Raw genomic sequence first — 27052 nt, 5'->3', positions numbered from 1 at the left:
TTCATTTCCCAGAGTTAGGTGTCCCTCATGTTCTGTCTCCCTCACTGATATTTCCCGCCTATTTTCTCTCCTTTCCCCTTTATTCCCTTTCACTATTTTTTTATATTCCCCAAATGAATGAGACCATATAATGTTTGTCCTTCTCCGATTGACTTACTTCACTCAGCATAATACCCTCCAGGTCCATCCACGTTGAAGAAAATGGTGGGTATTTGTCATTTCTAATGGCTGAGGAATATCCCATTGTATACATAGACCACATCTTCTTTATCCATTCATCTTTCGATGGACACCAAGGCTCCTTCCACAGTTTGGCTATTGTGGACATTGCTGCTAGAAACATCGGGGTGCAGGTGTCTCGGTTTTTCACTGCATCTGTATCTTTGGGGTAAATCCCCAGCACTGCAGTTGCTGGGTTGTAGGGCAGTTCTATTTTTAACTCTTTGGGGAACCTCCACACAGTTTTCCAGAGTGGCTGCACCAGTTCATCTTCCCAACAACAGTGCAAGAGGGTTCCCCTTTCTCCACATGACAGGGATGTCCACTCTCACCACTGCTATTCACCATAGTACTGGAAGTCCTAGCCTCAGCAATCAGGCAACAAAAAGAAAGAAAAGGCATTCAAATTGGCAAAGAAGAAGTCAAACTCTCCCTCTTTGCAGATGATATGATACTGTACATAGAAAACCCAAAAGACTCCACCCCCAGATTGCTAGAATTCATACAGCAATTCGGCAATGTGGCAGGATACAAAATCAATGCCCAGAAATCAGTGGCATTTCTATACACTAACAATGAAACTGAAGAAAGAGAGATTAAGGAGTCAATCCCATTTACAATTGCACCCAAAAGCATAAGATACCTAGGAATAAACCTAACCAAAGAGGTAAAGGATCTATACTCTAAAAACTATAGAACACTTCTGAAAGAAATTGAGGAAGACACAAAGAGATGGAAAAATATTCCATGCTCATGGATTGGAAGAATTAATATTGTGAAAATGTCTATGCTACCCAGGGCAATTTACACATTTACTGCAATCCCTATCAAAATACCATGGACTTTCTTCAGAGAGTTGGAACAAGTAATCTTTAGATTTGTGTGGAACCTTAAGTCAATTTTAAGACAGGTTGTAAACCGATCTGGCAATCACCGTGGAGATGCTAAGATATAACTGAAATTTGGGAAAAGCAGGTTTAATGTAAAATAGAGGAAAATACAAAATGCCCAAAGAAGTCTTGGCCTAAGGACGGATGAGATTAAAAAAAAAAAAAAAAAAAAAAAAGGACGGATGAGATTTTCTTCAGCCTCAAGCAGTTGGTGAAAACAATGACAGGGAGAAAAGAGGTTGAGTCTGGTTACAGGTTTGAGGAAGGAGAAGTAGTTTCAGGTGATGTCTGATGTGATGTGATTTTATTGAAAATACTAAGAAGGATTAGATGTATGAGCATAGATATAAATATAACTTTCTTGGCAAATGCTTCCAGACAGACATCCACTGGGCTTTTCTACTATCCTTATATAATTGTGTTTGATGTGTTTTTTTCCCCCTCATTTGGATGGAGGAGAACACCATTCTTCAAAATGGCGGCCTCAACATGTCCAGAAAGGGCCTTATGTCCCTGGCTCTTGGAATCAAACCCAGGTATGGTGACAAATGTAAGCCTGTTGAATCAGAAGGGGAAGATTTATCCCAACATTCTGGATATGGGCAGCATGGGATGATATTGAACAAAATGACCCATGAAGGTTTTCACTTTTCTCCCCTCCTCACCCAATTATTGTTTTGCGTGAATCATTTCTGCTTGCGCAAGTTTTAGCCAAGCTGCCTTAGGTAATTTTTACATAATATTTATAAAACCTTCCTGTAATTGTGACTCATGGTCATACTTCTACTCAGAATTTTGTTAAAGCCAAGCATTTCAGAGAGAAAAATGCCCAAGCGTCGTTGAAGCCTTTCAGAGAATTCAGTTAAGAGAGGCAGGACAGCCAAGGCCATTGCTTGTTGCAAATGACCTTAGTCACCAGAGCCCCAGTGACAGAGATGCTGATTATATTTCTTTCTTTTTTTTTTTTTTTGGTATTAAGACAGGCATGGTATATGCCTGTCAAAATATTCAAATACTATCCAAATATATAAAGCAGGGAGTGCACGTTTTCTTGCCTCCTCTTTTTCACTTTGCAGATGTGATGACTCTCAGCTCTTTAGTGTGTATCCTTTTAGGCCTTTATATATGAACACATACCATTTTTATTAATTTAGCTGATTACAAATATGTTTTCCCTAAAGTACTGCTTTAGGGTTTGTATTCCCCATCGGGTCACTCCACTAGTGATGTTGTGCCCTTCTCAGGGTGTTTGTCTGCAGGCCCATGATGTCCACTTGCCCTCATTAGAGATGCTGATTCTATCACCCAGGACTCAGAGGAGCTGTCTGATTCTTCCAGTGTATAGGAACTATTCCTCCCTGTATCTAAGAAGCGATGTGGGTGGAGAAACTTTAAGATCACATGAATATCCCTTTTCTTGTCCACATTTCCCCCTACATATAGCTTTTGTTTTTTTTTTAATATGAAGTATGGTTTATTATTGATGTTGCATTTTTGTGTAACAGTTCTTAATAAAATTTGTAACAATTTTGTACTGTCAACAGGGACCTTTACAAAATATGTTGTGAGTTATTTGTAAAAGACTAATTCCATATTATTATTTAAAAGTATATTTGAATTTAAAATTCTTTAAGTATAAGTTGGAATAACTCCTATGTAATATATCATTAATAGCATAGTTGCTTTTTACATAAATCTTATTACTTAAAAAATTTTTTTAGAGTTTAAAAAAATTTAAATTCAATTAATTAACATATAATGTATTATTGGTTTCAGAGGTAGAGGTCAGTGATCCATCAGTCTTAAATAATACTCAGTGCTCATTACATCACATGTGCTCCTTAATGTCCATCACCCAGTTACCCCACCTCCCCTCCAGTGAACTTTTGGTTGTTTACTATGATTAAGAATCTCTTATGGTTTATCTCCCTCTCTGATTTTGTCTTGTTTTATTTTTTCTTCTCTTCTCCTATCATCTTCTGTTTTGTTTCTTAAATTCCACATATGAGTGAGATAATATGGTAACTGTCTTTCTCTGATTGACTTATTTTGCTTAGCATAATATCCTCTAGCTCCATCCATGTCATTGAAAATGGCAAGATTTCATGTTTTTGATGGCTGAATAGTATTCCCTTGTATGTATATACCATATCTTTAGCCATTCATCTGTTTATGGACATCTAGGCTCCTTCCATAGTGTGACTATTGCAGAAATTGCTGCTATAAACATTGAGGTGCAGGTGCCCCTTCAGATCAGTACATTTGTATGTTTGGGGTAAATACCTAGTAGTGTAATTGCTGGGTTGTAGGGTAGCTCTATTTTCAACTTTTTTGAGGAACCTACATACCGTTTTCCAGAGTAGCTACATCAGCTTGCAATCCCACTAACAGTGTAAGAGGGTTCCCCATTTTCTGTATCCTCTCCAACATTTGTCATTTCCTGACTTAATTTTAGTCATTCTGACCCTTGTGAGGTGGTATCGCTTGTGGTTTTGATTTGTATTTACTTGATGCCCAGTGATGTTGAGCATTTTTTTCATATGTCTGTTGGCCAATTGTACGTCTTCTTTGGAGAAATGTCTGTTCATGTCTTCTGCCCATTTCTTGACTGGATTATTTGTTTTTTGGGTGTTGAGTTTGAGAAGTTCTTCATAGATTTTAGATACTAGCCCTTTATCTGATGTGTCATTTGCAAATATCTTTTCCCATTCTATAGGTTGCCTTTTAGTTTTGTTGACTTTTTCATTTGCTGTGCAAAAGCTTTTTATCTTGAAAAAAATCCCAATAGTTAATTTTTGCTTTTGTTTCTCTTGCCTTTGGAGATGTGTCTAGTAAGAAGTCGCTGCATTTGAGGTTACAAAGGTTGCTGCCTGAGTTCTCCTCTAGGATTTTGATGGATTCCTGCCTCACAGTTTGGTCTTTCACCCATTTTGAGTCTATTTTTGTGTATGGTGTGAGGAAAAGGTCTAGCTTCATTTTTCTGCATGTGGCTGTCCAGTTTTCCCAACACCATTTGTTGAAGACTATCTTTTTTCCATTGGATATTCTTTCCTGCTTTGTTGAAGATTAGTTGACCATAGAGTTGAGGGTCCATTTTTGGATTCTCTATTCTTTCCATTGATCTATATGTCTATTTTTGTGCTAGTACTATGCTGTCTTGATGATCATAGCTTTATAATAGAAGTTGAAGTCCAGAATTGTGATGCCACCAGTTTTGATTTTCTTTTTTCAACATACCTTAGGGTATTTGGGATCTTTTTTGTTTCCACACAAATTTTGGGATTATTTTTTCCAACTCTGTGAAATAAGTTTATGGTATTTTAAAAGGGATTGCATTGAGTGTATAGATTATTCTAGGTAGCATAGACATTTTAACAATATTTGTTCTTCACCAGTCCATGCACACAGAAGGTTTTTTCCATTTCTTTGTGTCTTCACCAATTTCTTCATGAGTGTTCTATAGTTTTCTTTTCTTTCTTTCTTTCTTTCTTCTTTCTTTCTTTCTTTCTTTCTTTCTTTCTTTCTTTCTTTCTTTCCTCTCTTCCTTCTTTCTTTTCTTTCTTTCTTTCTTTCTTTCTTTCTTTCTTTCTTTCTTTCTCTTTCTTCTTTCTTTTTCTATAGTTTTCTGAGTACAGATCCTTTCATCTTTGGTTAGGTTTATTCCTAGGTAGCTTATGGTTTTGGGTACCATTGTAAATGGGATGAACTCCTTAATTTATCTTTCTTCTGTCTCAATGTTAGTATATAGAAATGCAACTGATTCCTGTGCATTGATTTTATATTCTGCCACTTTGCTGCATTCCTGTATGAGTTCTAGCAATTTTGGGGTGGAGTCTTTGGGTTTTCCATATAGAGTATCATGTCATCTGCAAAGAGTGAGAGTTGACTACTACTTTGTTGATTCAGATGCCTTTTAATTCTTTTTGTCGTCTGACTGTTGAGGCTAGGATTTCTAGTACTGTGTTGAACAGCAGTGGTAATGGTGGACACTCCTGCTATATTCCTGACCTTAGAGGAAAAACTCTCAGTTTTTCCCCATTTAGAATGATATTTGCTAGGGGCTTTTCGTATATGGCTTTTATCATATTGAGTATGTTTGCTCTATCCCTACTACTGTGGAGAGGTTTAATCAAGAAGGGATGCTGTATTTTGTCAAATGCTCTTTCTACATCAATTGAGAGGATCATATGGTTCTTGTCCTTTCTTTTATTAATGTAGTGTATCGCATTGATTTATTTGTGGATATTGAACCACCCTTGTAGTCCAGAAATAAATTCCACTTGGTCTTGGTGAATAATCCTTTTAATGAACTGTTGGATCCTATTGTGTAGTCTTATGGTAGAAATTTTCTATGGCATTCATATTCATTGAAGATATTGGTCTCTAATTCTCCTTTTGAATTCATGTCTTTGTCTGGTTTTGAGACCAAGGTAATGCTGGTCTCATAGAACAAGTTTGGAAGTTTGTCTTACATTTCTATTTTTTGAAACAGTTTCAGAAGAATAGGTATTAATTCTTCTTTAAATGTTTGATAGGATTACCTGAGAAGCTGTCTGACCATGGACTCTTTTTTTTTTTTAAAGATTTTATTTATTTATTAATGAGACAGAGACAGAGAGAGAGAGAGAGAGAGAGAGAGAGAGAGAGAAACACAGGCAGAGGAAGAAGCAGGCTCCATGCAGGGAGCCTGATGTGGGACTCAATCCCAGGTCTCCAGGATCATGCCCTGGGCTAAAGGCAGCACTAAATCACTGAGCCATCTGGGCTGCCCATTGATTTTTAAAAATATTTTATTTATTTATTAATGAGACACACACACACACACACACACACACACACACACACACAGAGGCAGAGACACAAGCAGAGGGAGAAGCAGGCTCCATGCAGGGACCCTGATGTGGGACTTGATCCCGGGTCTCCAGGATCACACTCTGGGCTGAAGGAGGCACTAAACCACTGAGGGCACCTCGGCTGCCCTTACCCTGGACTCTTGTTTGTTGGGAGATTTTTTTTTTTTTTTTTGGGAGATTTTTGATTACTGCTTTAATTTCCTTGCTGGTTATGAGTCTGTTCAGGTTTTCTATTTCTTTCTGTTTCAATTTTGATAGTTTATACATCTCTAGGAATGAATCCATTTCTTCCAGATTGCTTAATTTGTTGGCATATAGTTGCTCATAATATGTTATTATAATTGTTTGTATTTCTTCAGTATTGGTTGTGATCTCACCTCTTTCATTCATAATTTTATTAATTTGGGTTCTTTCTCATTTTTTTTTGATAAGTCTGACCAGGGATTGATTTATTTATTTATTTATTTATTTATTTATTTATTTATTTATTTATTTATCAATCTTACTGATTTTTTTCAGAGAACCAGCTTTCAGTTTTGTTGATCTGTTCTACTGTTCTTTTGGTTTCTATTGCATTGATTTCTGCTCTAATCTTTATTATTTCTCTTCTTCTGCTGGGTTTAGATTTTATTTGCTGTTTTTTCTCCAGCTCCTTTAGGTGTAAGGTTAGGTAGTGTATTTGAGACCTTTCTTGTTTCTTGAGAAAGGCTTGTATTGCTATATACTTCCTTCTTAGGACAACCTTTGCTGCATTCCAAAGGTTTTGAACAGTTGTGTGTTCATTTTCATGTGTTTTCATGAATTTTTAAAACTCTTATTTCCTGGTTGACTCATTCTTTTTTCAGTAGGATGCTCTTTAGTCTCCATGTATTTGAGTTCTTTCCTAATTTCCTCTTGTGATTGAGTTTAAGTTTCAAAGAATTGTGGTCTTAAAATACGCAAGAAAATGATCCCAGTCTTTTTGTATTGGTTGAGACCTGATTTGTGACCCACTTGTGATCTATTCTGGAGAATGTTCCCTGTGCCCTGGAGAAGAGTGTGTATCCTCTTGCTTTAGGATAGAATGTTCTGAATATATTCTGAATGTATTTGTGAAGTCCATCTGGTCTAGTGTGTCATTCAAAGCCCTTGTTTTCTTGTTGATCTTCTACTTAAATGATCTGTCCATTGCAGTGAGTGGGGTGTTAAAGTCCCCTACTATTATTGTATTACTATCAATGTGTTTCTTTAATTTGATTATTAATTGACATATATAATTGGCTGCCCCCCCCCATGTTATGGGCATAAATATTTACAATTGTTAGATTTTCTTCTTGGATAGACCCTTTATTATATAGTGCACCTCTTCATCTTTTCATTACAGTCTTTGGTTTAAAATCTGACTTGTCTGATATAAGGATCACCACTCCAACTTTTTTTGAGGTCCATTAGAATGATAAATGGTTTTCTGCTTCCTCACTTTAAATCTGGAGGTATTTTTGTGTCTAAAAGGAGTCTCTTGCAGATAGCATATTGGTGGGTCTTGCTTTTTTTTTTATCCAATCTGATTTTTTTGTGTGTGTCTTTTGATTGGGATGTTAGCCCATTTACACTTAGAGGAACTATTGAAAGATATGAATTTAGTGCCATTATATTACATGTAAAGTCACTGTTTCTGTATGTTGTCTCTGTTCCTTTCTGTTCTATGTTACTTTTGGGCTCTTTCTTTGCTTAAAGGATCCCATTTCATATTTCTTGTAGGGCTGGTTTGGTAATCACAAATTCTTTTAGTTTCTGCTTGTTCTGGAAACTTTTTATCTCTCCTTCTATTTTGAATGAGATCCTAACTGGATAAAGTATTCTTAGCTGCATATTTTTCTCATTTAGCACTCTGAATATATCATTTCAGTCTTTTATGGCCTGCCAGGTCTTTGTGAATAGGTCTGCTGCCAATCTAATATTTTACCCTTTTAGGTTACAGACCTCTTGCCCTGGGCTGCTTTCAGATTTTCTCTTTGGCTCTGAGATTTGCACATTTCACTGTTATATGTTGAAGTATTGACATATTTTTATTGATTTTGAGGGGGGTTCTTTGTGCCTCCTGGGCTTGGATGCCTGTTTCCTTCCCCAGATTAGGGAAGTTCTCCACTACAATTTGCTCCAGTATACCTTCTGCCCCCCATGTCTTTCCTCTTCTTCTGGGATCCCAATTATTCTATTATTGTTTCACTTTATGGTATCACTTATCTCTCAAATTCTCCTCTTGTGATCCAGTAGTTGTTTATCTCTTTTTCTTAGCTTCTTTATTCTCTATCATTTTGTCTTCTGTATCACTAGTTCTCTTTTCTGCCTCATTTATTCTAGCCATTATAGACTCCAGTTTTTATTGCATCTCATTAATAGCCTTTTTGGTTTTGACTTGATTAGATTTTAATTCTTTTATTTCTTCAGAAAGGGATTCTCTAGTGTCTTCTATGCTTTTTTCAAGCCCTACTGCTATTTTTATAATCGTTATTCTGAACTCTAGTTCTGACATCTTACTTATGTCTAAACTGATTAGGTCCCTGGCAGTCAGTACTGCCTCTTGTTCTCTTTTTTTGAGGTGAGTTTTTCTATCTTGTCATTCTGTCTGGGGAAGAATGAAGAGCAAGAAAACAAAATACTAAAATGGCAACAATGGCCCCAGAGAAATATACACTAAACAAATCAGAAGAGACCTGAAACTGAAAAAAAAATGAAAGAAGAGAATAGGGGCCCCTGGGTGGCTCAGTGATTGAGTATCTGCCTTTGGCTCAGGTTGTGATCCCAGGGTCCTGGGATTGAGTCCCACATCAGGCTCCCCACAGGGAGCCTGCTTTTGCCTCTGCTTATATCTCTGCCTCTCTGTGTCTCTCAAGAATAAATAAATAAAAACCTTAAAAAAGAGAGAGAATATAATAGAACAGAATAGAATAGGTGAATAGAATCAAGCAATATAATGGATCCTGTGTCTATTTTGGTCTATTTGTTAGGAAACTAGATCCCAAACTTGTAACAAAAGAAATACATATATGTACTCAAAAACTAAATACAATGAAAAGATAGAATGTAATTGCAAAAATGAAATTAAAAGACAAAATAGGAAGGAATATAAACAGGTGAACAGAACAGAGAAATGCATTATATCCTGAGTGTATTTTGGTTGGTTTGTTAGAAGAAACTACATCTCAAAATTGTAAAGAAAGAAAAAAATATACAAAAATAAAATTAAATACATTGAAAGAATACAATGTGATTGTAAAGATGAAAATTAAAGACTTTAACAAAACACAAAACAAAACAAAACAAAAACAAAAGAAGAAAAAAAAAGCAAAATAAAAGTTAATATGATCAGAAGGGTGAAGAGATCAGAGCTATACACTATATTCTAGGTGTATTTTGGTCTTCTAGAAGAAACTACATCCCAAAATTGTAAAGAAAGAAAAACATACACATACACACACACAAATATAAAATAAAATATAATGAAAGGGTAGAATGTAACTGTAAAAATGAAAATCAAAAAATATTTTTTAAAACCTTGTTGACATAAGAAATTAGTTGAAAGGGAAAGAAGTAAAAAAATTAAATGGAAAGACTAAAGAATGGTGGGGAAAACCCCCATGAATTCCATATGCCGTATTCCCCTAGCGCTGGAGTTTTGTAGTTCTCAGTGATGGGTAGACTTAGTCTTGGCTGGATGTTCTTTGCTGATCTTCTAGGGAGGGTCCTGTTGCCTTGAGTCTCAAGTGTCTTTGGGCAGAATTGCACCATCCTTGCCAGGGGGCTGGGCTAAGCAATCTGCTCCGGATTGCTCTAAGTGGCTTCCCCCACCCCCCACATTTAAAAAATTTAAGTGCAGTTTGCCAACATGTAGTGTAATGCCCAGTGCTCATCCCATCAAGTGCCCTCCTCAGTGCCCATCACCCAGTTTCCCCATCCTCCCACCTACCTCTGCTTTTGCAACCCTTTATTTCCCAGAGTTAGTAGTCTCTCATGGTTTGTCTCCCTCTCTAATTTTTCCCACTCAGTTCCCCTCCTTTCCCTTATAATTCCTTATATTATTTCTTATATTCCACGTTTGAGTGAAACAATATGATGATTATCCTTCTCTGAGTACCTTATTTCACTGACATAATACCCTCCCTGAAGGCTTTCCCCAGAACTTTAGAGGATGAGGTGAAAAAGGCAGCCTCCCAATCTCCAGTCCTGCAGCCGAGAGCTGGGGCCCCACTCCTTAGTGCAGCCTTAGGGAAAAGCAGTCCAGCCCTCCTGTCTCCCTGGTCCCCATCTGCACTCCGTGCTCACCCAGCCTGTGACCTAAGGTGTCTATCTCAGGCACAAGACCCTGTCTTGAGTCTCTAAGCCCCGCAGACTCCTGCAGTTCACTCCTTGCACGGCTCCGCCCCGGGGAGGAAGGGAGGGTCTCCCCGGTTCTACCACTTGCTGGGCCCCTGCTGGGAGACCGATCATGCAGACTGCACCCCAGTTCGGGGTCTGTGGCCACCCCAAGCTGAGAGCCTGCTCCTGGGTTCGCTGATTGCAGCTGGCTTCCCCTGCCACACGCAGGTACCCCTGGTCTCCCTGTGACCCCCTGGGGATCCTGAGACCATACTGTCCCACTGGGATTCCCCCCCTGCTTTGCTGCCTGAGCGCCTTTGAGGCAGGGACGTCCCTCACCCGAGCAGACTTCTGAAATTTGTGATTTGGTGCTCAGCTGCTCTTCCCCTTTCCAGTGCCGGCTGCTGAGGCTCCCTCGCCCTGCGGTCTCTCTTCCCATGGGTCGCTGTCACTTCTCCATGCCTCCTACCTTGCAGAAAGTGGTTGCTCTTCTAGTTGCAGAGTTGCAGCTATTCTTTGCTTAGGTCTCAAGTTGAGTTTGCAGGTGTTGAGCATGATTGCATAGCGATCTAGCTGAGTTCCTGGGACCAGAGGAAGCTAAGGTCTCCTACTCCTCCACCACCTTGGACTCTTCTCTAGATGTCGCTTTTTTAAACCATTTTTTGCTAGAACTTCTCTTCAAATGCTGCGAAAATGATGGTTTTACAAATCTGCCACTTTCTCCGCACTGACCAGTTGGCAGTTACCATTCTACTGTAAATTTATTTAGCTTTATTTTCTTTTTAAAACTTTTAAAAAATGATTTTATTTATTCATCAGAGAGACAGAGAGAGAGAGGCAGAGACACAGGCAGAGGGAGAAGCAGGCTCCATGCAGGGAGCCAGACACCGGACCGATCCCTGGTCTCCAGGATCATGCCCTGGGCTAAAGGTGGGGCTAAACCACTGAGCCACCCGGGCTGCCCAAGCTCTATTTTCTATCAGTGTCCATACTTTTTTTGCATCTTTCCCAATGGTTTGTAATTCATTACTATACTTAATTATTTTGGTGCTCAAATTGTCCCAGATTTGGCCAATGGGAATTCCTTCTTTTGACATTCCCCATCATTGTTTCAAGCATGTTCTTATTTTTTGGCATAAGATTTTCCAGGTTTAGCTTGTACCTTCCCTGTTCTAGTTCTGAAGTTACCTACTTCTTTGAGGACCTCTGGTTTCTTTCTTGAGGAATGGTTTTAGAGACCAAGATTTGGGTTGGAGATGTGTGCATTGCTTCTGGGCTGTCTTTGCTTCTAGGCCCTTTCAGCAGCCCATTTACACACACATGCACACAAACATACACTTTAGAAATCATGAGTTCTTATCCATACCTCCAATTCCAGGGCACCCTCACATAGTTCTTTGTCTTCCCTCATTCTGTATTTATATCTCAAATTGGTACATCTTTCAAAGTGAAAGGTGGTGATAATAATCGTGATACATGAGGCAAAACAGATAATCTTGGAGAAAGTGAGGCATATGATCCTTTAGTTCACTAATTCAAGCCCTGTCACAACCATTAATATGCCTGTAGCCTTGTTGAAGTCCTTGAGATATTCCTCAGCACCGTTTCCTTGTATTTTTTTTAAGATTTTATTTATTCATGAGAGAGAGAGAGAGAGAGAGAGAGAGAGAGAGAGGCAGAGACATAGGCAGAGGGAGAAGTAGGTTCCATGCAAGAGCCCGATGTGGGACTCGATCCCAGGACCTGGGATCACAACCTGAGCCGAAGGCAGATGCTCAACTGCTGAGCCACCCAGGCGTCCCATCCTTGTCTTTAAAATAGGAGTATCTTACTCTCTGTGATTCATTTTGGGGGGCTCAGGCAAGAAAAATGTAAAGGCCCCTTTAAGACATACCATTTGCAAAAGCACACACAAGCATCGGGAGGTGTCACCTCTGCCTCCTGGACAACTGTTACAGCTGCCCAGAGGGGCTCCCTTCTTCCGCTCTTGTTACTCCTGTGGCCCATTCTCCCAGAGGTTCCTAATAAAACCTTCCGTGGCTTCTTGTTGTCACGAGACTGTCAGCTAAGTCACTTCTACCATCCAAAGGCTCTGCACAGTGTGCCCGTCCTCCAGGCCGGCCTCTCCACACGCACTCTTTCGCCTGAGCTCCAGCCCCACTGACCTCCTCTCCCTCCGCGGCCCAGGCCCCTCTCAGGTCAGTATCTTTGCGTGGCTGGCACCTCCCCTCCTCTCTGGTTTTATCGTAAAAGTCACTTGCTCAGAACAGCCCTTCTCTGTCCCCCTTGTTAATGTGGGTGTGTTGGAGCTTGCCTGTCTGGCTCAAGAGAGTGGATTATTAAATTTTCAAAAACATTATAAGCTGTTAGTCAAGTGTAGTCACTATTAAAGATAAAGTTATATAGGGGCGCCTGGGTGGCTCAGTCGGTTAAGCATCTGTTGTCTGCTCGAGTCATGATCCTGGGATCCTGGGATCGAGCCTCGCATCAGGCTTCCTGTTCAGCGAGGAGTCTGCTTCTCCCTCTACCCCTCCCCGCTGCTTGTGCTCTTTCTGTCTCATGCTCTCTCTCTCTCTCTCTTAAATAAGTTGAAAAATAAAAAAATAGTTATGATGAAGCAAATTGCATTAAAAACAAAGAGGATGGGATGCCTGGGTGGCTCTGTGCTTGGGCATCTGCCTTTGGCTTGGGTCATAATCCTCGATACTTGGGATCGAGTCCCACATCAGGCTCCTTGCACGGAGCCTGCTTTTCCCTCTGCCTCTGTCTCTGCCTCTCTCACTCTCTCTGTCTCTCATGAATAAATAAATAAAAAATCTTAAAAAAATCTAATTATTTTACCACATTTGGGTATTTCCTGTGATCTTGAGGTTACGCAGTGCTCCCATCCATGTGGTGGAGCTCTCACATAATGGCGCACTGCTGCACACCTTCTCCCAAGTCCTTGTCCCAGGATGCCATGGTGGTAGCTTGAACTCAACCATGATGTGAGGGTATTTACACAAAAGAAATGGGAAAACACTCTGAATTAGGGCCTCCCCTTGTCCCTAAGAGAGCTGGTGGCTAAACATTTATTAGCATGCCACCGCCCTCATCCAGTCACTTTCAGTGGTATCAGCTGGCTTATTTCCATAGTTCATAATATCTTCTTGTTTATTCATTTGGGTAAGATCCAGGAGAGCGGGGTCCTTCTCTGTCATCTCTATGGTCTGTTCCCTGCACCAAGTGCAGTAATTGGGATGGGTAGGTCCTCACACAATTGTTTGATGTGAGAACTGGGGGTTGCAGGTAATAAATGCTCCAGGCATTCAGGAGGCATTGGTCACCAGTGCCGGGTGCAGTCATCATAGGCTTCCTGCAGGAGGGGGCCTTTTAGCTGAAAAGTCAGCTCTTAATTAAGAAAGAGGAGGGAGTTGGGATGCCCAGCTGGCTCGGTTGGAAGAACATACGACTCTTGATTTTGGGATCTTGAGTTTGAGCCTCCCATTGTGTGTAGAGATTACTAAAAAAATCAATGAATAAACTTTTAAAGAAGAGAGGGGAGTTGCTCATAGTTCAAAATCAACTCAGGGCGACTTGAGTTCTACTGGGAGTCTCAGGCTGTTTGAAAAAGTAGCTTGGTTTTCAAGGCAGACTTGATTTTTTTACTCCTTCCCTCTAGATGAATTCAGGGTGTTAAGCAGAAGGATTTTCATCTTGCATTAGAGCACAAATGCCAATAATTATAAACAGAAATGCCTTTAAAAATATGGCCTTTTAATGCACCTGTTGAGCTACATTTTTCTTTTATAGCACACAAAAGACTTTGTCCATTTCATTTTAAATGTTAAGGAGCATCATGGGGGGTTACTAAATGAGTCATTAGCCTGCCCCTTACGGAGTCTGGAGCCATGAATGTGGTACCTGCTAGATGGTTTTTTTTTTTTAAATCTGTAGAGAACATGTTAATAGCTGTTTGATACATCAGCAGAGTGGAGGCATTTTTACCTTAAAACCAGAAAGTTATGTTCAGTTGTGTTCGCCCGGCGCCTTCACCCACAGAGGAGTGTGCCCCGTGACCCTCAGGGTGGGCAAACCACAGGGCAGGATGCAGAGGGCTCTGGAGTGCAGTCCTGACTCCGCTTCCTGCGTGGCCTGGGAAGTGGACCTCAGCTCTCAGAGCCTGTTTCCTCACTACCGAAGGTGGGAGATGGCAGCTGCCACGCAGAGCCGTGGGACTTGGTGAGATTTGCCCTTGAAGCTTCCAGCGCGGTGCCCAGCGGTTCCCTTCTGTCCTTCCCTCTTCTCTGCAAGGTTATCAGCTCCTGCTGCATTGCTAGCTTTGGTGGTCCTTGTTTGGTGACCATGCAGCGTGACTTACAAAAGCATCTTGTCCCTGTGATCACCAGCAGCCCTGGGAAGACAGTGGGGCAGGGGTGGTCTGAGTTCCCTCCTCCTTGAGGGCAGTCCGCCTCCAGGTCTACTTGGTTCTACATATCAGATGTCATGCATGGGCTTCCCGCCGTAGGAGGTGAGGATTTAGCTTTCTTATCCTGCTCCATCACCCCGTGACATTATCATTACTATAGATTTTTTTTTTTAAGATTGTATTTATTAGAGAGAGGAAGAGAGGGAGAAGCAGGTTCCTTGATGAGCAGGGAGCTCAATATGGGACTCGATCCCAGGACTCTGCGATCATGACCTGAGCCGAAGGCAGATTCTTTACTGACTAAGCCACCGCGGTGCCCCCATTACCACAGGTTTTTAACCAAAATTCTATTTGATGTATGTTATGATTAGATTAATACTGGTCACATTGGAAGGTATCTTCTTTGCCCTCATTCCTGTACCCTCCAACACAGCTGGTTTTGTTTGCAGATTAATTCCAGCAGAGGAATTGTCGCCCCCGAGAAATGAATTCCCGGTAAGGACTTTCAGAGAAAAGCACAAAAGTGAGGTTCTTGTAAACAAAAGCTCAGGGAGACCCAGGAATGCCCCTGGGTCACAAGACGGCAAGTGGATCCTCAGGATCCTGAGAGTGACTTACCTGGCTCAGTCCACGAGTTAGCTGACTTTGGGCGTTGGACGAGAGGGGGGGATGCTGCAGGTTCCAAAGGACAAAGGGACGTTGTGTCTCAGATTTAAGCATCTTTGCTTTTAAAGGACTTGCCTGGACCAGTGGTTTGTACCTGCCCAGGGTGGGTCTGTTCCCGGCACAACACGTACTGGATGTGGGAGCGACAGGCACCTGGCATGAGGAGCAGCTTTGGGAGTCAGAACACCGAAGACTGAACTTCCAAGGCTTAAATGGCTAATGGCTCGTGTGACACTTTCACTGGGTAGGACAGCCTGACCTTTCATTTTGGAGGGGAGCGTATAATTATTAAGGTTTTTTTTCCTTTTTTCTAGGCAGCTACAATCACTTCTTGTCCCATTTAATGAAATTAACTCTATTGTATGTGTACTGAAGACCCAGTCATCCCATCATGGAAATGTAAGGCCAGACAGAGTTGGGTCTTTTTCATTTCAAAAGTTTAGATTTATCCCTTAAAAAAGTGTGTCCGTCTTACCGAAAGTTGCTTTTGGATATTAGGTAAACACTTTAGACTTCCGGATTTGATTATTTTCTTTTCTTTAAACAAATGCTAGTTTTTCCTTTTTAAAATGGTTTAGCCTTTCAAATCCTTGAGCAATTCATTTTTTTTTTTTAATCACGAAATGATTGAGGCCCTTTCCCCCGCCCTGTCTTACAGATTGTATTATTGCGCCATAGGGGAAACAGCTCAGGCTTCTTGGCTTTGGCATCAGTGAAATGCGGGTGATTGCTGTGTGGTTTCGAAGATGCAGTTAAATTAGAGGAGCAAGTGACATCACCGTCTCAGATCTGTGTGATCACAGTGACTGGCACAGAGTCAATTCCCAGGAAGCAGTGGCTATTTTGGGTGGTGTTGGGGATGATGCCCAGTTGGTGGGTGGTATCCTTCAGGTCCGAGTGCCCCTCCATCTGATCCTGTAACCTAAACCCTTGGCAAAGGATGACATATGCTTCCTGACCAGGTGTTGGTCAGTCAGTGGTTGATTCCTAGAACTTGTGTCATTAAAGCATGTGGCACTCGCTGGGTCCCCTTTTGGGCATGGTTCCTTAACCTGCTCCGTGCCTTAGGTTTTCTGTCTCTAAAAGGTGGATAATAAGCAGTTTCTTCATTCAAGGGTGTGAAGGGAATGAAACAAGCATGAAATTGAATAAATTGGTACATTGAAAGCACTTGGAATGGTGCCTGGAGCTCAGCACGCTCTCAGTAAATATTAGTTCCCTTCCTGCCTCGATCCTCACAGGGTGCCCTGGTTCCTGACTGCACAGCCCGGCACAAAGTAGGTGCTTTAGAAATTGCAAATATTCGTGCTAACAAGCATTTCCTGAGTCAAGTGCTGGCCCTGCCCGAAGAGAGAGCTTGTGCTAACTTTTCTTTTCTTTTCTTTTTTTTTAAGATTTTATTTATTTATTCACGAGAGACACAGAGAGAGGCAGAGACACAGGCAGAGGGAGAAGCAGGCTCCATGCAGGGAGCCCGACGTGGGACTCGATCCCGGGTCTCCAGGATCACGCCCTGAGCTGAAGGCAGCGCTAAACCGCTGAGCCACCCAGGCTGCCCCTAACTTTTCTTTTCAGCAAGAGAAGCTGCTATTTGGTCTCTACATAGATAAAAAGTTACAGATGCTTGAGGAGGTGTTGCTGGCTCAGAGGACAGCAGGAAGGTGGAGCTTTTATTGGACTTAGCAAGGCTGCCCTGACCTTTGCAATGTAGAGCTTAGAGGAAGGCAGACCAACCAGCATAAGAAGCCCTGGAACCTTCTGGAAGGGAAAGGGTTGATCACACAACTGCCTGTCCCTGGGACTGAAGTTAAGAAGACCTTCTAGGGTTGGGCTCCCACAAAGATCCAGAAGCAGGGAAGAGAAAGGGTCCCAGGAGATAAAATAGCTCTGGGGGTAGTATTGCCAGATTTAGTGAATAAAAATATATCTCAGTAGAACCATCTCATTCATTCCCTATGCAGGGTTGCAAGATAAACGATGGATAATTTTTTATTATAAATATGTCCCCTTCAGGGCAGCCCCGGTGGAGCAGCGGTTTAGCACCGCCTTCAGCCCAGGGCGTGATCCTGGGGACCCTGGATCGAGTCCCACATCAGGCTCCCTGCATGGAGCCTGCTTCTCCCTCTGCCTGTGCCTCTGCCCCCCTCTCTCTCTATGTCTCTATGAATAAATAAATAAAATCTTTAAAAAAAAATGTTCCCTTCAATGTTTGGGATCTGCTTATATTGAAAAAGTGTAAGTTTATCTGAAACTTAAATTGAACTGAGTACCCCCTACTCTTTTAATCTAGCAACCTGCAGAGTGGGTGAGTGGAAGGACCCCCTGGGGGTTGGGTCTACCATGGAATTGGGAGTTACACTGAAACGCTGGGTTTAGGTTGCTGTGGGAGGTCTGTGCCCTAAGAATTTGCAGCTCGAGTGGGGTTAAGGGGTCTGGTCCCTGATGCAGTGGGGATCTGGGCCACTGGGGGATGGGGTACAATGTTGGTGGAGTGGGATTCCACACTGTGCCATCCTTGGTCCTGAAGGAGCTGCATCTAATTTGTTCTTGGAGATAGGCAGGAGCAGAACTGACCCTTCTTCCCTCCCTGGCACGAATGGAAGTAGAGGGTGTTGGAGCATCTTTGGGGGGGCGGTCTGGACTTCCTGTCGGTACAGGTAGCTGGGCCCCAGAACGTTGTGTTCTGGGACAGCCTGCCTGCACAATGTCTCATGTCATTTGCCTATTTCCTGGCAGGTTTACTTTTTTTAAAACAACTTTATGGAGATGTAATTTACATACCACAGAATTTACCCATTTTAAGTGTACTGTCAGTGGTTTTCAGCAATTTTACTGAGTTGTGCAAGGAGCTGTTTTTACTCACAACATTTCTGGCATGAAATGTATGGGTTTCTCCCCCACACCAAGCAATTTGCCAACTCTCTGGACGCCTCCTTGGTGTCCTGCAGTTCAATTCCATTCCGACACGGACTAGTCGGGGTTAGGAGGGACCCTCACGTTAAGGGCTCACCCACAAGCCTGCCCTCAGGTGAGATGCTGGATATAGGTCTCAGGTTGTCACCTGCACTTCTGACTGACCAGCTGTAAGTTGGGGTTCCCACAGCCCCCTCCTCGGGTCAGATAATGCTCTAAAATGACTCAGGAAAACACTTTACTTACTATTACCGATTTATCACAAAGGGTACAGCTTCAGAATACACAAATGGAAGAGATACCCAGGGCAGGGTATGTGGGAAGGAGCACGTGCCACCCTCCCAGGTCCTCAGTATGGTCACCAACCTCCCTGAACCCCCGCCACTTACGGGTTTTTATGGAGGTTCCATTATGTAGGCAGGACTGAGTGAATCAGTGGTTGTTGGTGTGATAACTCAGTCTCCAGCTCTTCTTTCTCTCCTGGGGTTGGGGCTGAAACTGCCAACTCTGTGATCATGCCCATGGTCTCTCTGGCCACCAGCCCTCATCCTGGAGCTATCTTGGGGGTCCCCACTCCCACCTCCCACCAGCTCATCTCACTAGCATGCGATATCCACTCTCATCACTCGGGAGATTCTAAGGACTTTAGGAGCCTGTGCCAAGAACCAGGGACAAAGACCAAATTCCAGTCTTTTTATTATGTCACATACAGTCGCATCATAATCCAGTGTGAGGGTGTTTTTGTCACCTCATTCAGATCTACAGTTCATTCTGTTCCTACCCCTAGCTCCACACAGCCACTACTCTATTTTCCGTCTCTATGACTTTGCTTTTTCCAGGTGTTTCATATGGATGTAATTGCACAAGCTCTAGTTTTGTGTGTCTGGCTTCTTTCACTTGGCATTCTGTTTTTGAGGTTCATTTGTGTTGTAACTGTGGTTCATTTCTTTTTATGCTGAGTAATATTTCACATTTTGTTTATCCCTTCAACGAGTCAGTGGGCATTTAGGTTTTTCCACTTTTTGGCTATGATATATAGTGCTTCTAGAACATTTGCATGAATAATCTACTTATTTTAATAATGGTTGAACTATGAATGTGAGTTGCAACGGGTGAGGGGAGCTTACCAAATGGAAGTGATATTTGAGGAAACAATGGTCCACTCATTTTCTTTTTATATTGCTCTTTTAAAAGGTAAGATACTATTTATATTTCTCTTTTTAAAAAGATTTATTATTTTAGAGAGAGAGAGTGCTAGTAGGAGCAAGGGGAGGGGCAGAGCGAGAAGGGGAGAGAATCCCCAGCAGACACCCTGCTGAGCACAGAGCCTGACGCTGGGCTCACTCCTATGACCCTGAGATCGTGACCTGAGCGGAAACTAAGAGTTGGATGCCCAACCGACTGAGTCACCCAGGTGCCCCTGTCTACTTATATTTCTGTCTGATTTGTAAGACACGTCCAACCTGATTAGTGTTGAGTACTAAGGCCCAGAAAGGTCAAAGCTTTCGCTATTGGTGTTTTGAAACCAAAGTCAACACTGGGGGGTGAGAAATAAACTTTTTAGCAAACTATGTGAGCCCTTGAATGTCTGAAACAAAGCACTAGGAAACCAAACTTGTAGGACCACCCAGTTAAAAACTTAATCTTTTCTTTTTTTTAAAAAAAGATTTAATTGATTGATTGATTTAGAGAGTATGTGCAAGTGGGTGGAGGGGCAAAGGGAGAGGGAGAGGTTCTCTAGCCAACTCCCCACTCAGAGTGGAGCCAAATGTGGGGCTTGATCTTTTGAGCCCAAGATTGTGACCTGAGCTGAAATCAAGAGTTGGATGCTGGAAAAAAAAAAAAAAAAAAAAAAAAAGAGTTGGATGCTGAACCAACTGAGCTACTCAGGCACCCCATTCAGTATCTTTCCTATCACATGTATTTGTATTTATGCATAAACTCTTTAAACAATATTTTATTAGCTTAAAATGAATGCACTGTGAATTGCATAATCTTACAGTGAATGCACTGTGGAGTTACCTAGGAATTAGCTGATATATTTTATGGGAAACAAAAGAATTGCAAAGTGGGTCATGCAGATGGAGCCCCTTGAGGAACCCGCTGAGAGTACTTGCATCAGGGATGTAGACCGTGGACAGTGGCTGGTGTGCTGACTTATTTTGGAAGTAGCACCCAGTGTGTTTGTGTGGGACCCGCTGTCCATCTCATAGTCCCTGTGGTGGGCTGGGGGTCTATCCAGGCCTGAGTGAAGGCGCTGGCCAGCAACTGATTTGATGGTTGGCATATGATTTAAGTTAGTTGACTCGAAGTTCATTTTCTTCTTTTTTTGGGTGGTGGGACATGGGTAGAGGGACTATGGGGGAAGAGAAGCTGGTTTTCTACTGGAGGAATGAGCTTAGAGAGTAGAGCCTCATGCCGTTGGGCCCACCATGTGAAAAAAACCTGCCTAAGAAAGGAGTCAAAGGATAGGAAATTAGTCTCAAGGTACAGAGATCTCTGATGACATCATTTCAGTGTCTAGAAGTAGCAGGGCCTGAATTCTTTCCTCCCTCTCCCTTTTTTTTTTCTTAAGCCAGTATGAGATGAATTTTTGTTGCTTGCAATTGCAAGAGTCTTGACTCTGCTTATGTTTGGAATAAATAGAGGTCATCAGAATTTGATTTTTAAAAATGAGAGTAACATGCTGTCTCTTGTTCCCAAGTGCTGTGGAGCAAAGTCTGACCTTTCTTAAATGTTTCTGGCTGAGCTTTAGACCACACAAAACAATTTGTTTGCCATTGCTTCCTTCTTTATTCCTTTGTCAGGGAGGTGATCTGACACTGGGAGGGAAGTCTGGAGCAGTTTCGGATCCACTTGGCAAAGTGTTCCTTATTACTTTCTTGGCCTCCTTCTCCACTCAAGGATGGCTGGTGAGAACAAGAGCCATTCATTCACCTTACAGAGAAAAACCGAGGCACAAAATGGCAAAGCCATTGGGTCAATGAGACACAGTGAAGAGATCAATCAGCCTGGAGCTGTGCGTTCTTCTCTTGCAAACTTTCACTTTGAAAGAGAATCCAGACCTTGCTTGTCCAAGAGCAGTCCCTACACCTGCCACCAGGCTTCGTGAAGACAGGGTTGTCATATTCAGTGTTCCTTCCCCAGCGCTGGGTATGGTAGCTGGTCCGTATTAAACACTCAACAAGGGGCACCTGGGTGGCTCAGTCAATTAAGCGTCTGCCTTTGGCTCAGGTCATGATCCCAGGCTCTGAGATCGATCCCACATTGGGATCGAGCTGCTTCTACATCTCCCTCTGCCTGCTGCTCCCCTACCTTGTGTGTGCTCCCACTCTCTCTGGTCAAATAGGTAAATAAAATCTTAAAAAAAAACCAACTCAACAAATATTTGTGATGGTGGAAGAGACGACGCAGACGTGGAGAACAGGTGAGTTCAGAAGAGAGTACGCATTTTATGTGCTAAGTGGGATATTTGAAGCCTGATGTCTTCTGAAACCAGCAATTGTGAGGCAGATGACTGGTAAATTTGTTTGAGACTTTAGGTAAGATATAAGTTAAAGGAGATGAGGTCTTATTTGGGCAAGAAGATGCCCAGGAGTGACTGTTGTATACCGAGCAGAGTCTTTGCACTTTTTTTTTTTTTTTAATCTGGGACGCTTGCCATTATCCTGAAGCTAGTTTCTATTCCCATTTCATAGGGGGGAGACCCTAGGCACCGAGGGGTAAGCATCACCCAGCACTGATGGCATTCTGCTCCTGACCTGATTCCAAATATCCAAAACATCATGTTGGAGCTTTAAAAGAGTAAAAAAAAAAAAAAAAAAAAAAGATCTGTGCCATGAGGCTGCACCCCCTACCATTTAAATCAAATTCTCTGCCCATTAAATCAAATTCTCTGATGGCTAGGACCCAGAATCAGAACTTTTAAAGTTTTGCCATGTGCCTCCAAATTTGAGAACCACAGTCCTACGTGCTTCTGGTTCACTTAGCACCAGTGATGATGATTCTAGAAGCTTTGTGTCACCCTACTCCCCTTTCTCTCAGCCGGAGGCTCTAAGCCTTGCTGGCTGCTCAACCTGTTTTTACTGCCTTTGGAGTTTTCTGGTGGGATTTCTGAGGGATTTCAGCTGTGGAAAGTTGTCTTGGCCTCAGTTTTGATGTCTTGATCGTGGGTGGCCTTGCCACACTGGGCGGGGTTCTGAGACCGGCAGTGCTGGCATCAGCTCGGCACCTGTTAGAAGTACAGAACCCCAGGCTCCACCCAGCGGGGTGAATCAGAATTTGCATTTCGGCAGGGTCCCCAGGGAGTTTGGGGTGCACATTCCTGTTTGAGAAGCCCCCTGGGTGTGCTCAGAATGGAACAAGATGACCCACTAATTTTAATGACGATGTTAGCAATGGGAGCAATGTAATGGGCCCCAAGCACCGTGACAGTGAGTCTTTTTTTTTTTCTTTTTAAGATTTTATTTATTTATTTATGAGAGACACAGAGAGAGGCAGAGATACAGGCAGAGGGAGAAGCAGGCTCCATGCAGGGCACCTGACATGGGACTCGATCCCTGGTCTCTAGGATCACACCCTGGGATGAAGGTGGCGCTAAACCGCTGAGCCACCCAGTCTTTTGTGTTTTATTTCATTGAAATGTCTCAACCACGTTTGAACTTATTCCCGTTTTTCTTGGTGAGGGATCAGAAATAAACTACCATCTCAGGTGAGAGGCTGTGAGAAATAGGGCCCTGGGCCGAATTGAGATCTTGCCTGTTTCTAAACTCACGACCTCAGGCTCTGTGCTATGACGTTGATCTGTTTGAACGAGTTAAAGATGAGGCCCCATTTGCTCCCATCTGTTTGTTCACGCCTCAGATGTTTTCTGAGTGCCTGCTTTGGACCAGGACTGAGATGGACTTGGAGAAGTCGGCGGGAGCCTACCTCCTCCCTGTGTTCCCAGTTAGGGGAGGGGATGAGAGGATGAGGGATGGGAGGAGTGGCAGACATGTATAAGGTGTGAACCTCTCCTGCTCCCTGTGGGCACCCCAAGTCCATGCCCTGAGCTCACCTTAAGGTAGGACTCAGTGCTTTGTTGCACCCCTGCCCCCATAGGGCAAATCCATTGTTCCAAGCACTGGTGACCACATGCATTTCAGATCTTGTCCCCACTAGACATCCAGACCCTCCTTCCTTCTGCGGAGACTCTGCTCTCTGCCAGCTATTCACAGGCCCCAGAGATCCATGCATTTCCCTGCAGTTTTCTCAGAGCATCTGCCTGGCACAGGCATGTCTGTCTCCAAGTTTGGCTGCCAAGAAAAGCTAGATTGTGTCAACATCATCATAGTTTCTAGTTATGATAGCAGGAGAGCAGTGCTCGAGACAGGTCCACCTACAGATGGTGGGTCACTGAGGAGGAGGTGGGTGGCCTAGCATACTGGAAACTGGGTTTTGTTGCCCAATTTTCTACCCTCCATTTCATACCTTGATTAGAAATGTTTCCATGCAGTTCTGTTTGCTTTACCTTTAGTGTAATATGAGGGTAGACCAGAAGTTTCCTTGGATCGTCTTACTCTAGTGGTTTGTCTTTGTTTTCAGCTCTTCTTGAAAACCCAGTAAACCCAGTCTGTATGCACACCTGGTCACACTGGAGCTGGTCTCCTTGAGCTTGAAGCCCTTCTCGGTTGTTACTTTTCTGCCCTCCCCGCTCCGGCCCCCACCTGACTTCTCCCCACCCTGGCCCCTGAGGAAGCCACACGTCGGCCTCCGTATTTGTCAGAATGCCGCTGTTTATAAGTGGCAGCAGCTCAGTCACCTAAAGGCCAGATTTAGTATTACCTTCAGGCACAGAGGGATGCAGGTGTTCACATGATAACAGCGGGGGTCTTCTTCTCTCTTTCTCCTGCCGGCTTCCTTTGGTGCTGGCTTCATCGTCAGACAGACTGATGCCTCCCTCCTGCAGTCCCCTCTGGCACCCAGAGTTCCAGGGGCAGGAGGACCTCTGTTTCTCAGTGGCTCAAGAACAGGTATGGAGTCTCCCTGGGCCGTCCTGGGTCACAGATATGGCTGCTGTGCCCAAGAGGTGGAGGACCCACAGGTGGCCAGGTGGGGGCCAGGCACCTGCCTTGTGGCTCATGTTGAGGTGGGATCTGTGCCCACCTGTGCTGAAGCAGGGCCCACCTGTGACTGCCATGGACAGGGACAAGGTGAGAACCACCCACCATGTCCAGTTCTGCCCCTCACATCCGTGTGTGCCTGAAGCCCAGAGACAGTGACAGACTTGCTCAGGGTCACGCGAGCCTAGAGCCGTGTCTGGTCCCAGGCTCTCCTCAATTTCAGCTCAGAGTTTCCTCCGTTTGGCCGCCCAGTCTTTTCAGGGTGGTACCCACAGCCTTTCCCTTCCTGACAAACAGAGCCCTTCAGAGCCACTCTTATGGCATTCACCCCAAAGGACCATCTGCGATATTGCTCTTGTGTTCACTCTGGTGCTGAGTGGGATGTGCCAGCCTCTTCAGAATCAGAACATGTGGGTGCATAAACACAGTCAGTGCAAGGAAGGATCTTTTCCCCCGCACAATTAAAAACAAAGAAAACACTGCCAGGAACATGCATATATCGGCAGTGTTAGATGCGTATCCTATAGAGTGTTTGGAGAACTGAGTTGATTCTTCAGGTATCGTTTGGGAAATCTATTCCTCTGGCTGGAGCAACTCACTCCATTCTGCTTTTCCACTCGCAGCCAACTGCTGGCTCGGGGGTAGACCCGCTTCCTGCATGGCCTATCACAGAACCTGGCAAAACAGAATTTGTAAGAACTTCCCTGAATGTTTATTACACTTCCATTAAAAAGTACATAAATAATAAAGTGTAATGAATTTTCACAAGTGGATTGAGAAACAGAAGGCTTCCAACACCTCAGGGAGCTCCCCTCCTGCCAATGAAAATAATTTAATTATAAAATAAAGCCCTGGTTTACTGGCTGCCAGATTTCTACTTGGTTTTATGAGAATTTACATTCTTTATGCGGCAAATTGAAGACGCTGGCTTTGAACACAGGTCTGTCTGACCTCAGAGACTGGGGGAAAAAAAATCACATGGGAATTCTGGGAATGAGGGTTTTCTTATATGTCTATGCAGCTAGTTGTGAATTCCTGTGTTGGAGACCCAGGCCTACATTGTTTGAGGCCACTGGCACTCTGTCTGCCCTGGTAGGTTCAGGGTAGCTCACTGGCAGAAAAGAGAGAGGAGTCCACAGGACAGTTACACAGCGTGGTAAGTTCTCTGTCTGGGGAGGTCGATGGGGCTGGAGAGCTTGGGGGAAGGCCACTCAACCCAGCCTTGAGGATCTGAGAAAGTGCTGTGTGAGATGGAGACACATAAGCCCCAGAGTGCTGTGCGCATCCTCTTGAGTGAGAGATGATTTGACCTAGTACAACGGCACCGTTTTCTGAACACTTTATATTTTCAAGACTCTTGATAGGATGTTTGCATACATGCCCGGCAGCCCGCATAAACCACTTGATTCAGTCTCCATGTGGCATCACAGAGAAAAAAGATGCGGAGAACAAATGAACGGATTGCAGTGGTTCTCTGGGTTTGGCGCCCCGAGACATTTGGCAATGTCCGGAGACATGTGTTGTCATGTGCCATATGTCATGATGCGAGGTGCCACTGGCATCTAGTGGATAGAGACCAGGGATGCCGCTAAACATCCTAAAATGTGCAGGATGGCCCCACGACAGAATTGTCTGGCCCCGAGATCTGTGAAGCCAGGGTCGAGAAACCTGGCCGGAGTTCAACGCTGATCACTGCAGTGTCCTGGGAGACGGCCTGGGGACCCGAGGAAGCCGCACCAAGAGCCTCCCCGAGAATCTGAACTCACATGGACAGGCGGCAGCTTCTCCTCTCTTGCCCCATATCCTGACCGATTTTTCCTCTCCCCTAATACTTTTCTTTTTACGGTGAAAATCTTTGGGCTAGGGCAGCCCGGGTGGCTCAGCGGTTTAGGGTCCCCTTCAGCCCAGGGCCTGATCCTGGAGACCCAGGATTGAGTCCCGCGTCGGGCTCCCTGCATGGAGCCTGCTTCTCCCCCTGCCTGTGTCTCTGCCTCTCTCTCTCTTTGTGTCCCTCATGAATAAATAAATAAAATTAAAAAAAATCTTTGAGCTAGATTTTCTCAAACTTCACTCGTTCGTGTGTGACCCTGATGGTTTTGTCATGTCCGTGACCCATTTACTGAGGAGTGTCATCGCCAACTCACATCTTTATTTGTAAATACTGCTCGAGTCCCGTCCTGGGCAACACTACTTAAGAGATCACGAGTCTTGTAAACGATGTAATATGCGTTTAGATATACTTACAGTATAAATAAGATCCAAATATTCAAATTGTGCCTTACTGAGGAAAGTTTTCTATTAAAACAGAAGCCGTTGGCAAATGTGTACCGCCGCGGACCTTCGTGCACGCCCGTGGTGGAGCACACTTTATACTTTGGGAAATGGGACATGTTGGACCTTCACCGTACTCCTTCCTCCTCCTCCCTGCTGACAGCCATCCGCAGGTGCCTGGGGGAGGAGGGGCAGGCAGCTCCAGAAATTTCTAGAGGCAAGCCAGTGCAGGGAAGGGGAGTGTGAAATTCCTATGTTGATTATTTTTTGGATCTTGTTACATTGCATTCAGTCATCACAACTAAATGCTGCCAGGTAAGTGGGTGGGGTGCCTTTCCCCCCTTTTACAGATGAGCACACAGGCTCACAGAGGCCTGCGGTTTCACACCTGTG

At 43.5% G+C, this 27052-nt stretch overlaps 1 long non-coding RNA gene across 3 annotated transcripts in view; it reads right to left on the bottom strand.

Moving 5' to 3' along the window:
- Positions 1-18950, bottom strand: part of LOC144298558 (uncharacterized) — a 49350-nt gene extending 30400 nt beyond the window's left edge. For 2 of the 3 annotated variants that reach the window (XR_013365493.1, XR_013365491.1), the window contains exon 1: positions 18677-18950. This is a non-coding gene — a long non-coding RNA (uncharacterized LOC144298558). Of the gene's footprint in view, positions 1-18672 lie in introns of all 3 variants that reach the window. The other variant, XR_013365492.1, reaches the window with a different exon arrangement.
- Positions 18951-27052: the final 8102 nt, after the last annotated feature.

Source organism: Canis aureus, chromosome 26, assembly GCF_053574225.1.
Source record: "Canis aureus isolate CA01 chromosome 26, VMU_Caureus_v.1.0, whole genome shotgun sequence".
Taxonomy (NCBI): domain Eukaryota; kingdom Metazoa; phylum Chordata; class Mammalia; order Carnivora; family Canidae; genus Canis; species Canis aureus.
Note: the sequence above shows the minus strand (reverse complement) of the source record. Positions and strands in the feature narration are given on the sequence as shown.